The sequence below is a fragment of the Sminthopsis crassicaudata genome, chromosome 2, assembly GCF_048593235.1.
Source record: "Sminthopsis crassicaudata isolate SCR6 chromosome 2, ASM4859323v1, whole genome shotgun sequence".
NCBI classification, from domain to species: Eukaryota; Metazoa; Chordata; class Mammalia; order Dasyuromorphia; family Dasyuridae; genus Sminthopsis; species Sminthopsis crassicaudata.
In genome coordinates, this window is record NC_133618.1 from 90,431,088 (window position 1) to 90,444,783 (window position 13,696).

Here is a 13,696-nt window from a genome sequence, read left to right on the forward strand (position 1 = left end):
TTGAACTAGGGTGGGCTTAGAAGCTTCCTCAATTAGAAAGATTATGGCAGCTGCTGCTCTAAGTTAGAAGAGTCATCCCAAAGACACCAAGTTTATTTGAGAAATAATAAAAGGCTTTAGGCAGGACTAAGACGGGGAAGAGGTCAGTTTAGCTAAAGTCTTTAAACAACCTTGGCCAGATCAGGGCCTTGAATAGAATCATAAAGGGGCTTGGCAATAACCATATCTAAGTATCCAGATTCTATAAAATCCAGCCATTCCTAGGAAAGCTGTTTCTTAGAGGAAGTGTTCAGGGAGTGATAAGATTGCTTCCTCTCCACTGTGAGCAAAAGGAAGATGAGAGTTAATCCACGGCCCAAATACTTAACAGACTGATAAACAAAGTGAGCCTTCAGACAAAGAAAGTCTTGCCCCAAGGAGCCAGAAAGTTAAAAGTTTTTATAGCAGCAGCCTGAGAAGCCTTGGGGCTGGACTGAAGATCAAGATCTCATCTACATTCTTATATTGTGCCTTGGCTTCTACTGACCACTTGCTCTGATTACAAAAATTTGGTGTAAGAGGAAAAAGCAGGGACATGATTATAGTAACTTCAAAACTGATCCTTCAGGGTGATGAGGGTATGGGATAGCAGGATAGGTCTGTAGTTTCCTCTCTCTCTCCAAAGTTGGGTCTGAGGGGAAAGAATTCGCCTGCTCAGAGCTATGATAAGGAAGGCTTTATTGACTATGAAAAAACACCAAGATGTCTTGGTGGGCAATATCAGCTTCAAGAGAGAATTTTGCAAAGAAACATAATCTGAAAACTTGACTGTATACAGACAGAATAATAGAATAAGATTTGTATCTGAAAAGGCTTTTCTGCTTCCAGAGGATATGGAGAAGTTTGTATAACAAAAGAGTTCTTCTCCAAAGAATGTAAGTCCTTTCAAGTAAAAAAGGAGTTCTTCTCCAGAGACTGTAAATCCATTTAAGTTTGTATAAGGTTTTGTTAGTGATTTTACATACTGGGCTGTCTGGTTCCACTCTCATCAAGGGCCTCAGCCTGAGAACACATACAGCACAAGATAAAGCATTTTACTTCTGTTAGACAATCAGGCAGTAACAATTCCACCTCATAGCCAGACTCAGGAATAATCAGGTGGGAAACAAAGAAACAGAACTGGAAAACTGAGTCAGAAGGAACCTACCTTAAGCAGAGGCTAAAATGTTCTCCCCAATTCTTGCCCAGATAAGACACCCACCTGTGACAGTTCAGGAAGGCATCCTTCTGAATAACTGATGGCATTTCTCTCAAATGGTGGGTTACTGACTTAATAATTCATCAGGCAAGCATATCCAAATTCAAAACTCAAAAGAATATCAGTTAAGTCCCAAGAGATTTCATCTCTAATAGCAAATTCCACTAATCACAGTGATGAGGTAACAGGGAACCAAATGATGAGGTAAATACCTAATGATGAGGTATATACCTCATTAGGATTAATTGAGGTCTAGTGGCAGGATTGGGGTACAGGGAGTCACATGGAGCTCCCCTGCAACCCCTTTGGATTCGGCACAAGGATACAGAGTTAAATCAGGTCTAGTGGCGGCAAGAGTCCCCTATAAATGAATTTACAGGCCCGAAAACCCAGATTGATAAAAAGAGGTTTATTGTAGGGTTTGGAAGTAAGGTTAAAGTCTGATTAGCGAAAGGTATTAGATAGAGGAAGATATACACTGAAAGTGGCAGGACAGAGAGTTGGTTGCTGGCATCTTTCAATTATCAGCCAAGGGATGATTCCACCTTGGCTTTTTTATATGCTTGAAGGGGCATATGGGTGGAGCCCAGGTTGATTCCTCAAAGGCCAGAACCCAGCAGGTGGGGGTTGGGCTATCTGAGCAGATCATTAGAATGGGGGCTGAAAACCCAAGCCAGCTCAGATCCGGTGGGGGCTGGGTACAACCCAAAACTGGCTTGACCAGATCTTGAAAATCAAAGATCAGTCCCAAAGGAAGTTGGAAATCAGGAAAGGAATCTTAAAGGGGGCTACACCCCCATCAACAGCTTATAGCTAGATAAATTAATTTAAAAGTTTATCAGGACTTATACACATAGGAGATTTTGTTTAACATGTTTTTCTTTTCTTTTTCTCGAGTTTAAATTCAACCTGGTACAAAGGATCATTCATTAAACAAGCTTGTAGATTCTTAGTAAACACATTCTTTGTTTAGGAACTATAAGTCTTAAACAGGCTCATTTCTCAGGGCTGCTAACCTTGCTTATGCTGATGGTTTCAAAAAAGTTGACAAGCTTAGAAATCAAGAGATTTGTAACAAGAGACCCCAGAGAAGGGGCTATTGCCCACCCAAACTATTCTTAGTGTTTTCATGGCCCGTACTGTTTGATATTCCCACACAGACACACACACTCTGTGAAGGAGGAAAAAGACACTGCACTCCCTCACTTGAATGTGATAAAGCTTTCACCACATCCCTCTTGTTCCATACACAGTAATTACTAATTTTAGGTTTAACATGATAATAACTCCAAATAACTTAATAAACAATTTTGGAATTTTCCTAATAGCCAAATAGTTTTAGCTGTAATTTCCTCTTAATTTTCTAGCAAAGGTGAAAATGCTCAATCCCCTAGATTACATTTAGAAAGCATTATAAAATGGGATTAGTAAGGACAAATAGGCTTTCCACCTTTTTTTTTTTTTTTTAGTTGTTACATTTATTCTGGCCCCAAGTTGTTGAGCTTTGGAAATTCTCAGGGAGGATTTCTATTCCCTTAAATAAGTTTTCCATTTTGTTTTAGAGAGAAAACAAGACAATTCTTAAACCTGAGATAGTACAAATTTTAAACTTGATCTAACTTTAGTTCATAAGATATTCTAAATTTTTAATTAAATATTCCAGACAAACTGAATTGCTTATTGGTTATTTTCCAATTCACACAAACCATTTTTCTTTTGTGAGCCAGGAAAGGTTTAAAGTGACAGTTTGTTTTTGTTTTTGTTTTTACTGACAGACCCTCAGAAGTCTAACTCAATAACTTAAAAGCAGGCTGTTTGTTGCCAATGATTTAAAGGTAGCATCGAACTACTTTTTTGTTTTCCTAAAGTTCCCAAACTCTTAAATCTTCTGTTAACATAGTCAGTGCAAAGGGATTACAGTTTACATACTCCTTTAGTGGGCTTTGATTAGAGCTCCTTTAAAACTGCTTTTACTATCATATCTCAAATAGCAAATTTCACTAAACTGAGTGAGTATATTTTCTTTCTCTCCCTCTCACCCCTTCATCCATGTATCCCTGTTGCAGTCAGATAATGGAGGGAAGAGGGAAAGAAAGAGATTCTCATTCCTCTATGCACTATGCTCCTCCTCCTGGGGAGGCCTTAATTTAGTTGAATTTGCTTCCAAATTACAAACACATAAAAATAATTTATCTCAACATTGGCATTGTATGTTGGTCACATCTAAAAACCCATATAAAGTTTTCAAATATGAAGCAATTGTATCCAATATAGCAGTTTCATATAGTTGTTTTATAATAAGCACTTTTGCAATCATGTGATCATGTGAAATTATTATTTCTCTTTACAAATCAGAAAACTGGGCAGAGATAAAATAATTATCCATAAATTACATAGCTAATATATACATATATACAACTGAAACAGAGCATGGTGGGCTTACCAAATGCAGAAGCTGACTGGCTTTCTCACCTCACACTGCCATGCTGGGTGCTGTTAGGGGTACCCAGATCCTTCCAGGCAGTTGCTAGATGGAATCTGCTGAAGGCTGGGGTAACTGGTACCAAGATCTCCTTTTGATGGTAGATTCAGGTGCTAGAGCTCAGGGAATGCTGACTGTTGGGTTTTATCCTCACTCCACTCCCACTCCCCCAGACTGAGATGGGGAAGTTTTTGGGGAAGGTTGTGTATCACAGATTCCAGACGAACCCCTATAAATTGTGTGAGACGAGTGCTAGACCCCCTTACCCAAATCAACTATTCAGAGGCATCTCCAGGTACAAACAGGAAGCATTTATTCAGCTCTTGCAAGGAGAGGTCCAAACACACCAGCTGGACAGTCTGGCATGGTGTGTGGCCCTGAGCCCAAAACAAGGAGTGAATTATATAGCAAGACTTGGATTCATTGAATGGATTGAAAAGAAAGCAACCATTGACATTGGTCAACAATGCTGTCTACTTCCTGGGGTTACTGACTTCCTGAAACATACCTAGGGTCTGACATTTTCTGCCTTACAGTCCTGAGAATAGGGATCACAGGACTTTCTGAAACTTAGGCCTGAAGTCTGACCTACTCTATCTTCTGAGAAAACTTCACCTGGTCCCATTCAAGAATGACATGAAAGACTGTCAAAAACTTTCATGAAAATCTAGATTGAAAATATGTGTTTTATATGATATAGGCAATATAGATACATTGTCTCATATGTGATATATAGACATATAACACATATACATTTGTACACTATATGAATGCATATGTGTATATGTGTGTGTATATATATATATGTATATATATATATATATATATATATATATATATATATATATATACGTGTGTGAATATATGTCCATTTAAATATATTGCATTTCTGTGGTCTTTAAGTTTGTTAATTCTGTCAAAAAATAAAATTATTTTAATAAGACCTGTTCTTAATGAAGTTCAGATATAGATTTCTTTTTCTAGGAACTTTTAATTTAAAACTCTCTTTTATAATATTCTCTAAGGGACAACGAGATGGCACAGTAGATAGAGCACCAGCCCTGAAGTCAGGAGGATCTGAGTTCAAATGTAGTGTCAGACACTTAACACATCCTAGCTGTGTGACCCTGGGCACAATTGCATCAGTAATAATAATAATAAGGCCTAGAATTTTACCAAGAATAAAAATCAAGCTCAGTCATCTATAATTTGCAAGCTCCATTGTCTTCCCTTTCTCAAAAATTGGAACAAATTTTGCCCTTCTCTCATTCTATAAGTCCTCCTTCATTCTCTATGATCTTTCAAATGTCATTAAGATTGGATCCATCTTTGGGCCATTGTTATCTGGGTATGGGGATTTGAATTTCTTAAAGGCCATTTAGGAACTTTCTCATTCTCTTAATATTTTTCTTGTCCTTATGATCTTTTCAACTCCTAAATCATTCCCCTTAGTGGAGAAAACAGAAGTGAGGTAAAAAATTGAGCAACTTTTAAAAAAGTATCTATTATAGTTGTCCCAGACACCCTTATTTCTTCTTTGATTCTTCCTTCCCCCCATTGTAACCCAAAAAACAAGATGAAAGAAAAGTTTTCCTTTTATTGCCTTTAGTTTTTCTTGTCATGTTATTCTTTCACCTCTAACTGAAATTTGTCAGAGAAAAATTTTCCCAACTTTATAATATGGAGTCACTGTCAGAAAAGACAGGAGGGAGGAAGTCAAATAAGTAAGAGTTTGAAAATCTTACCCCTGTGGGGCTGGAATTTAGCTCTACCCTAAGACTAATGGAATATCTATCTGTCTGTCTGTCCATCTATCCATTCATTTTTCTATCCACCTATCTACCTCTCTACTTTTCTTTCTTTCTTTCTTTCTTTCTTTCTTTCTTTCTTTCTTTCTTTCTTTCTTTCTTTCTTTCTTTCTTTCTTTCTTTCTTTCTTTCTTTCTTTCTTTCTTTCTTTCTTTCTTTCTTTCTTTCTTTCTTTCTTTCTTTCTTTCTTTCTTTCTTTCTTTCTTTCTTTCTTTCTTTCTTTCTTTCTTTCTTCCCTTCCTCCTCCCTCTTTCTCTCTCTCTCTTCCTCCCTTCCCCCCACCTTAGTTCTGTAAAAAGGCATCAAGTAATATAGTTCTCTAAACAAGTTGTACCTCTCTTTTCTCTGAATCCTACCTAGATGCCTTTTAAGAAGATTTTAACAAGGTATCTTTGCTATAGCTGGGATTTCTTATAGGTAATATGGAAAATGACTTGAATTGGACCTGTAGGAGCCTTGTTCTCTCACTAGATGGAACCATCCTTCTACATCTAGTTTTGTGCTTTAGTAAGGGACAGCCTCATCTAGATTATACTGTTGAGTAAATGACAGTGTGTGGATGTTATAGAATACCTTTGTGCCATATGAAATGGTAAAGGGGCACTTTAAGAGAAACCTGGAAGGACTCATATGAACTGATGCAGAGTGACATGAACAGAATAAGTAGAACAATTTTGAAAGACTTAAGCATTCTGATGGAGGCAAAGACTATCCATCTCTTGACAAAGAGTTAGTGGGCCCAGGATGCAGAATGAGATATATATTTTTTAGACATAGCCAATGTGGGAATTTGTTTTACTTAACTATGCCTATTTGTTAAAAGTTGTTTTTCTTTCCTTTTTTTAAGTTTTGGGAGTAGGAGAGATGGAAAGATAAGAAAATAAATCATTTTATTATTTTAAAAATGTAATCTTATTAAAAAAGATTAAATGTATAATCTTTCTTTAAAAAAAACTTTATTATATAAATGAAATCTGTCTTCTTCATCCCCAATTTTTCCTATTTGCAACCCTTTTTAGGTGAGTAGAACACTCCTGTTTCCTACCTTTTGTCCTGTGGGTTATGATTTATTTAAGGGAAAGGCTCTGATATCAACTCTTTCTCTCTAGTTATGAATGTGTTCCTATGTTTCCTCTATTAGATGTGTTCATACTTCATAACTTGTTAAAGGTATTTTGGGTATGAAGGAGCAGGTGTAAGAGATGATTTTTTCCCTTTTTAAACCAGGACTCTTACCATTAAGGAAGTTTGTAAATAAATTTCAGGAGTTCTGTGAACTTGGGCGAGAAAAATTATATTTTCATTTCAATATGACTAGTTTGTTTTGTAAACCTTCTTATTTTATTTTATACATTTAAAAACATGATTCTGAGAAGGGATCTATGGGCTTTACTGGATTGCCAGAAGGATCCATGACAAAAGAAAGATTAAGAAGGCCTGCAAATAATAAGAGCTAATTTTTATATGCTATCAGTCACTTTATAGATTTTATCTCATTTGATCCTCATAATAACTTGGGGAGGGAAGATAGATTTTTATCTCCATTTTACAGATGAGGAAACTCAGATAGAAGTTTGCAAGACCATGCAGCTAATAAATGTTTGAAGCCAGAGTTTGAAGTCAGATCTTCCAGATTCCAGACCTAGCTTTCTATCCATTGTGCCACTTAGTTTCTCTAATAGGGCCATTGTGTTAAGAATTTATATATTGGGGGAATGATGCTTGCATATAGGGCTACTCACTCCGCTCTGGAATAAGGTCTTACAGGCTCTAAGTTTTGTCTTTGACTCAGTGGGCTTCAAAGTCAATTGATTACTTATAGCATCTTTCTAATTTTTTAATTCCTGACTAGCAAATTCAGTCAGCTATAATTACTGCTCACAAGCCCAACTTCCTTTGAACTTCTTTCTTAAGAGACCAAGAAGCCATTTTACAATCAATTACATGATATCACATAGTAGTGGGGAGAATGGATGATTTACTTAGACTAGAAAAATCATGAAAGATACATTACTGTTACCCATATTAACTGCCTGTGGTCCACAGCAAACCACTAAACTCTCCCCCTCTTCCTTTCCCATTCCAAATAGAATCTAGCCCCCTAAAGTAGCCTGGCTATCAGCCCAGGGCCATTCTAGAGAATCTAGAAATGTTGGAGTTATAGCTTACCTATGCCACAGGAGTGAAAATAAAAATTAATAATGCTATTAATAATAATAATTAATAATAAAAATCAAATCCCACCTCAGACATTTACTGATTATCTATAATAAACTTATAGAGAGAAATAGCAAGAACACATAGTTTCAATTATCTTAGCTTTTTTATTATACTGTAATGGATGCTTATTTTATTCCATAAATTAAAAAACATAAAAATAGTAACGATAATAACTTTATATTAATTTGCAAAGCACTTCATAAACATTATATCATTTGATCCTTATTACAACTTGGGAGGTTGGTATAATTATTATTCTCATTTTACAGATGGCAAAACTGAGGCAGATAGCAGCTCATTGGTTTGCCCAGAGTTGCAAAGATAATGAAGCTAAATTTTAACTCAGATCTTTTTCACTCTCTGTGGTCCAGTTCTCTGTCTACTTTGCCTTCCAGCTGCCTCAGTGCCCATACTTCCTATTCCTGAAGTTACTGTTTCTGGACTCAGGAATGTTGTTCCTTTTTTAGGATAGGGAACACTGAAGGGCTTGGGGGAATATTTAGCCCAGGGAGACCAAGGCAACCCTACACCATGATGTGATTATACTACTATATTGACAGTTCCCTTATTTCAGGCCACTCCCCTCAGAGCAAATGTCCCTTTGTTCTTCAAACCATCTATTCCGCTTTTTTCCCTTTCAGAAAAGGCTCTCCACAAATACTTAATTGAAAAAAATGAGGATCTTCATTGGTATCTCACCTTTCCCCAAGTTCTTTGTTCTAAATCACTTCGACATTTCCCCCCACTGTCTCCTGCCTTGGGAGAAGAGGTGACCCTTCTCTTTGTAAACACTTTCCTAGTTGTCTGTGATCCCTCAACTCTTGTCCCTTCTATTCGCCTTAGATCATTCCTTCTCTTTCCCCTTTTCAGTCTCAACGTATCCCTAGACTTCTTTCCTACTGCTAGCTAATTCCCAGATCTTTCTCATTGTTAGATCACTTGATGCTGACAGCTTCTCAGATTTTCATCCTATATCTATCTTTCCTTTCAAGTCAAACTAAAGGAACAAAACAAATCCAACTGTTCACTCATTGTTTCCATTTTCTCATCTCTCACTCACTTTTCAACTCTTCTTTCTATACTCAATCTCTTGTTGTTCTCACCAGGTTCCAATTACAGGCAGCTAACTGTTCTAGAGGATACTAGAATGCTGGACCCAGAGTTAGGAAGACCTGAGTTCAGCCCCAGACACTTATTAATTGGGAGACTCTGGGCCAGACACTTAACCTTTGCCTGCTTCAGTTTCCTCAATTGTAAAATGGGAATAACAGGAGCGCCTCCCTCCCAGGATTGTTGTGAGGGTCAAATGACATAAAATTTGCAAAGTGCTTAGCACTGTGCCTGATACATAATTCCTTCCAATTAACAATTGTTTTCTGGTAACTCACAGATCTACATATGCAGTTTCAGTCTCTCTTGAAATTCAGCCCTGTGTCACAAGCAACTTAATATCTCCAAACTAAATGTGCTGTAGGCATTTCAAACTCTAAATGTGAAAAAAACAGACCTTTGATGCCCAAACCCTCCCCTTTTTTGATTTTCCCACTTATGTTGAGCACATCCTCATCCTTCCAGTCATCCAGGTTAATAATCCCAGTTATTCTCTAATTTTTCATCTCCTTCATTTCTCAGTCAATTAAGTGCCAACTGTTAGTGATTCTGTCTCTACAGTATATCCCACATCTGTCCTCTTTTCTCCCCTTCACAGCCATTACCCTTGTTCATGCCTTCATCATATGTGCTACTACAAGAACCACCTCTTTGTTCTCCCTTCAGTCTCTTCCCCTTCCTATATGTCCTTCATACTGTTGCCAAAATGATATTCCAGAATCACAAGTCTGACTCTGTAAGCCCCTGTAAACTGTCCAGTGGTTCCCCATTCCATCTAGGATAAAATTCAAAATCCTTTGCTTGACTTCTAAAGCTCTGTACAATCTGGCTACAACCTATCTTCATCTACTCAAATTGGTCTGCTTGCAACATTCTATCTCCCATCCCATTTACATAGTTTTAAAGGTGGTCCCTCACGCCTGGAATGTACTCTGTTGTTTGCAAAAGCAAGTCCCAAAATCTGAATTAGTTTTAAAAAGAAATTTATTAGGTCATTTAGTAGAGAAGAATGAGCTGAAAAGGAGACATGGCTCCTTCTCACCCAAACTCTAGAAGGTTTATATTACATAGGATTTAGACAAGGGAACCCACAAACAAACCACAAGTATATGGTTAAGCAATTTTTTCTTGAGAGGGCAACTTGAAAGCAAGGTAGATTGAGATGGATGTTAGTAAACAGAAACTTTCAATATCATTTGGGCAAATCTAAAACACAAATTTATGTAGACTCAAAATAAGACCTGGGTGAAGGGTTCAAAACAAGGATGTTTGGGATGGATCTAGGTCCTGAGGGATCCCAAATTCCTTGTAGACTTAACAGGCATTCCTGGAGAATTACTGAGATCAGGATGACATTCTGAGTTCAAATAACCTCTAGTGACATTCTATGCTTGAAATAATCTCTACCATATAATCTGACATAAATTCAAACAATATAAATCAATGATAAATAATAATACATAACTTCCTCTTCACCATTGCCTCTTAGCAGCTTCCACTTACTTCAAAGCTCAGTTTAGGAACCACTTCTTACAGAAGGGTAATTTGATTCCCCTTGATCTTCCCAATTATTTTCTATATAGTTTATATTTGCTTGTTGTGCCCATATTGTTTTCTTCCAAGAGAATGGAAGTATTTTGAGGGCAGGGATAGTTTAATTTTTTTCCCTTAGCATGTAGTAGGCACTTAATAAATGCTCCTTACTGTTGAGTCCTAATTCAGGCATGAATAGGAATTCTGAAATCGGGAAATGTAGCACTCTTGCTGTGCCAACACCCGAAGTCTGATCTTGGAAGGAGAGGAAAGGAAATCTTAAAATCCCCCAACCCTCTTTTCAGGAAGAAGTCCACCTATGCTATTTTTTCTTTGGTAAATTTCTTTCTTTTTCTTTTTTTAGCTTTTTATTTTCAAAATACATGCATAGATGGTTTTTAACATTCACCCTAGCAAAATCTTATATTCCAATTTTTTTTCCCTCTTTCCTCCCCACCCCCTTCCTTATCAGCAGGTTATCCAATATATGTTAAACAAGTGCATTTCTTCTATACATATTTCCACAATTATTGAACTGCATAAAAAAAATCAGATCAAAAAGGGAAAAAAAATGAGAAAGAAAACAAAATGCAAGCAAACAACAACAAAAAAGTGAAAATACTATGTTTTGATCCACATTTAGTCTCTGCAGTTCTCTCTCTGGATGCAAATGGTTCTCTCCATCACAAGTCCATTGGAACTGGCCTGAAATACCTTGCTGCTGAAAAGAGCCAAGTCCATTAGAATTCTCAAATTTCTTTAAAAATCTTCTGTTTCCATGAGTACTCCTGGACCTATTTGTGTCATCCTCTGATAGAATCTATCAGATCCCAAAGACAGGGTGGTAGACAAACTCTTTAAATAATCAATATTGTGTGTAAGACACTGCTGTCCTCTGTGTGCAAGACATTGGGCTGTCTATGCTGCTGCTGCTGATTCATTTTATCTATTTAGCAAGCACACCTACTTCTGTTTTCTCTGCATCCCTGGGAGGAAGGGGGTCTGTATACAAAAGATAGTGATACATTCTAATTGTCCTGAGAAAAATCACAAAGCATTGTAAGATAAGCATGATATGAATAAGAAAGGGGAGGTCAGTAACAAAGGTGTAGTGAAGGGGCAAGGAAAGGGAGAGTGGCTTAGAATGAAGTCTTGTAGGAATTGATGGAAAAGGATGGTCAAAGAGGAAAAAGAGGAGGGTATTCCAGGCAGGGGGAATTTATAATGATTCTTCCCAGGTCTATACAACAGACTCAAAAGGACCCTAGACCACGAGTCTTCAGCCATTCCTGCCACTCATTTGCTTTGTAATTTTATCATCTTTTGAATCCTAAATTTCTTCATTGGTAAAATGGGATGGGAGTTGAATTAGATGCCTTCTAAGGTCTTTTCCTGTTTTAAAATCCCAGGATTTCCCTGGAGAATTCTTCTCAAATTGCCTATTCTCACTCCTCCCTCTACCACTTCCCTTCTCCCCAAGTCCGTGACAGAACGAAAGCCAGGGTAGAAACCAGCATCAAGCACAGCCTGGTTTCCTATCGTGGATCTAAAAATCTTCCCGTCTTTTTTGTGGGTGAACTGGAGTACAAAATTAAATGCTGGTGCTGCTCTCTTTAATCACATGGTTAGATTTTTTTTTTCTTCCCTATTGCCTTAAAAAAAAAAAAAAAAAAAAAGTGACATGTAATTCGGCAACAGATCTCTTTGAAGTGTCTCCAGTGAGGGGAATGTGTCCAAATGGCATCCGTTGGTGGAGATGCCAAGCTGACAGCCTGGCCAGAAATCTGCAGGCTGGCACTGCAGTCTTGGTGCAGAGAACAGGGAAAAACTCCCTGGGTCTAAGCCTGCTAAGCAGCAGCAGGAGGAGGGAGGGCATTGTTTCTCTTTGTCAGGGATATTAACTCTTTGGAGGTATGAAAGGGGACTATTTAACATCTCAAAGCATCTATTTACTACGTCTCCTCCAGGACTGAAAGAGTTAACTGTTTCTTCAACCACTAGGCAATTTTATCTTATTGTTTTAGATATATAAAAAAAAATCAGGAAAACAAAGAGCTCATCTCTTAAAAAAAAAAAAAAAATTAGTATTTTTGATTGAGAGTTAAAAGAGAACTGAGAGGTTCCTTACGCCAAGCCCTCCTTTTTTATAGATGAGGAACCCTAAACCCAAAATTCTGAAGTGAAGTGACAGACATATAAGTGGACAGGATTATTTGAACCCAAATCCTGAGATTCCACATCTAGAACTCTTTCTATTTTACTATATTAGGCAGAGGGATATTTCATAGTCTCTTACCCCTAAAAAGATCTCTCTAAGGAAATTTCTGGCTCTAGATCTTATAAATTAGCATCAATCTAAGGCTTCCATTTTACAGAAGAGAATATAAAGGTATGGGTTGGGGAAGGAACCCTTACTCAGGGCCATATAGTTAACTATCATTTGTTGGGGACTACTACTATGTTCAAAATTCTTTGTAACCTGCCTTCCCCTTGCACCTTCACACTCTATTTTCCAACTTAGGCATTGTCACAGACTGCCTCTCCTTCCCTGAGATGCTCTAGTCCAGGAGGTGACTTGCATTTTCCAGAAGGATTTTTCCTCATGGAATAAAAAGCTTAAGCCTATTTTCAGATCTCAGCAAGCAAGTAATGATAGTTTTTACAGGGGGATGAAGAGGAGGCCTGGAGAAGAGAAAGGCATTCTTGGCATCCCTGAAATCATACCAATAATTGGCTGCCTACTTGACCTAAGCCTCAAGCCAGTCCTGATAGTCTCTCTTCCCTTGAGACTTTCATATAAAGTGAATAGATTCTTATCATTGTTTTATGAAATTATATGTTGAGAAAACAATAACAACTCACATTAGTACAGGAAAGCATTTTCTCTCATACAAAGCTTCAAATTGGCAGTCTGTATCCCTGGCAGCAACTGCTGCTGTTCTCTTAGGATTCTAGTTGTAACCCCGAGGGGCTGGAATTCTATTACTATAAGCCCCCACCAATATGCTTTCTATTGAAAAATCTTAATTAGTTTTTAGGAAATGTCAGGCATATTATTTAACTTTTAAGAAAGGAATTTACTGAACTGTTATTGTAAGAATAATTGGTGCAAAATGTTTCCTCCACTCTTGTGGAATACCTTCCTTTTGTATATAAAATGTACCTGAGTAGAATGAGTTAATATTGACAGTAAAATTGTAGGATAGTATATGTACAAAGGACAAGTCCTTTATTCCATTTGTAGTATTATGAAGTTCCTCCTAAATATAACCCTTTGTTGGGTTTTGAGAGCTGAATGCCTTTTTT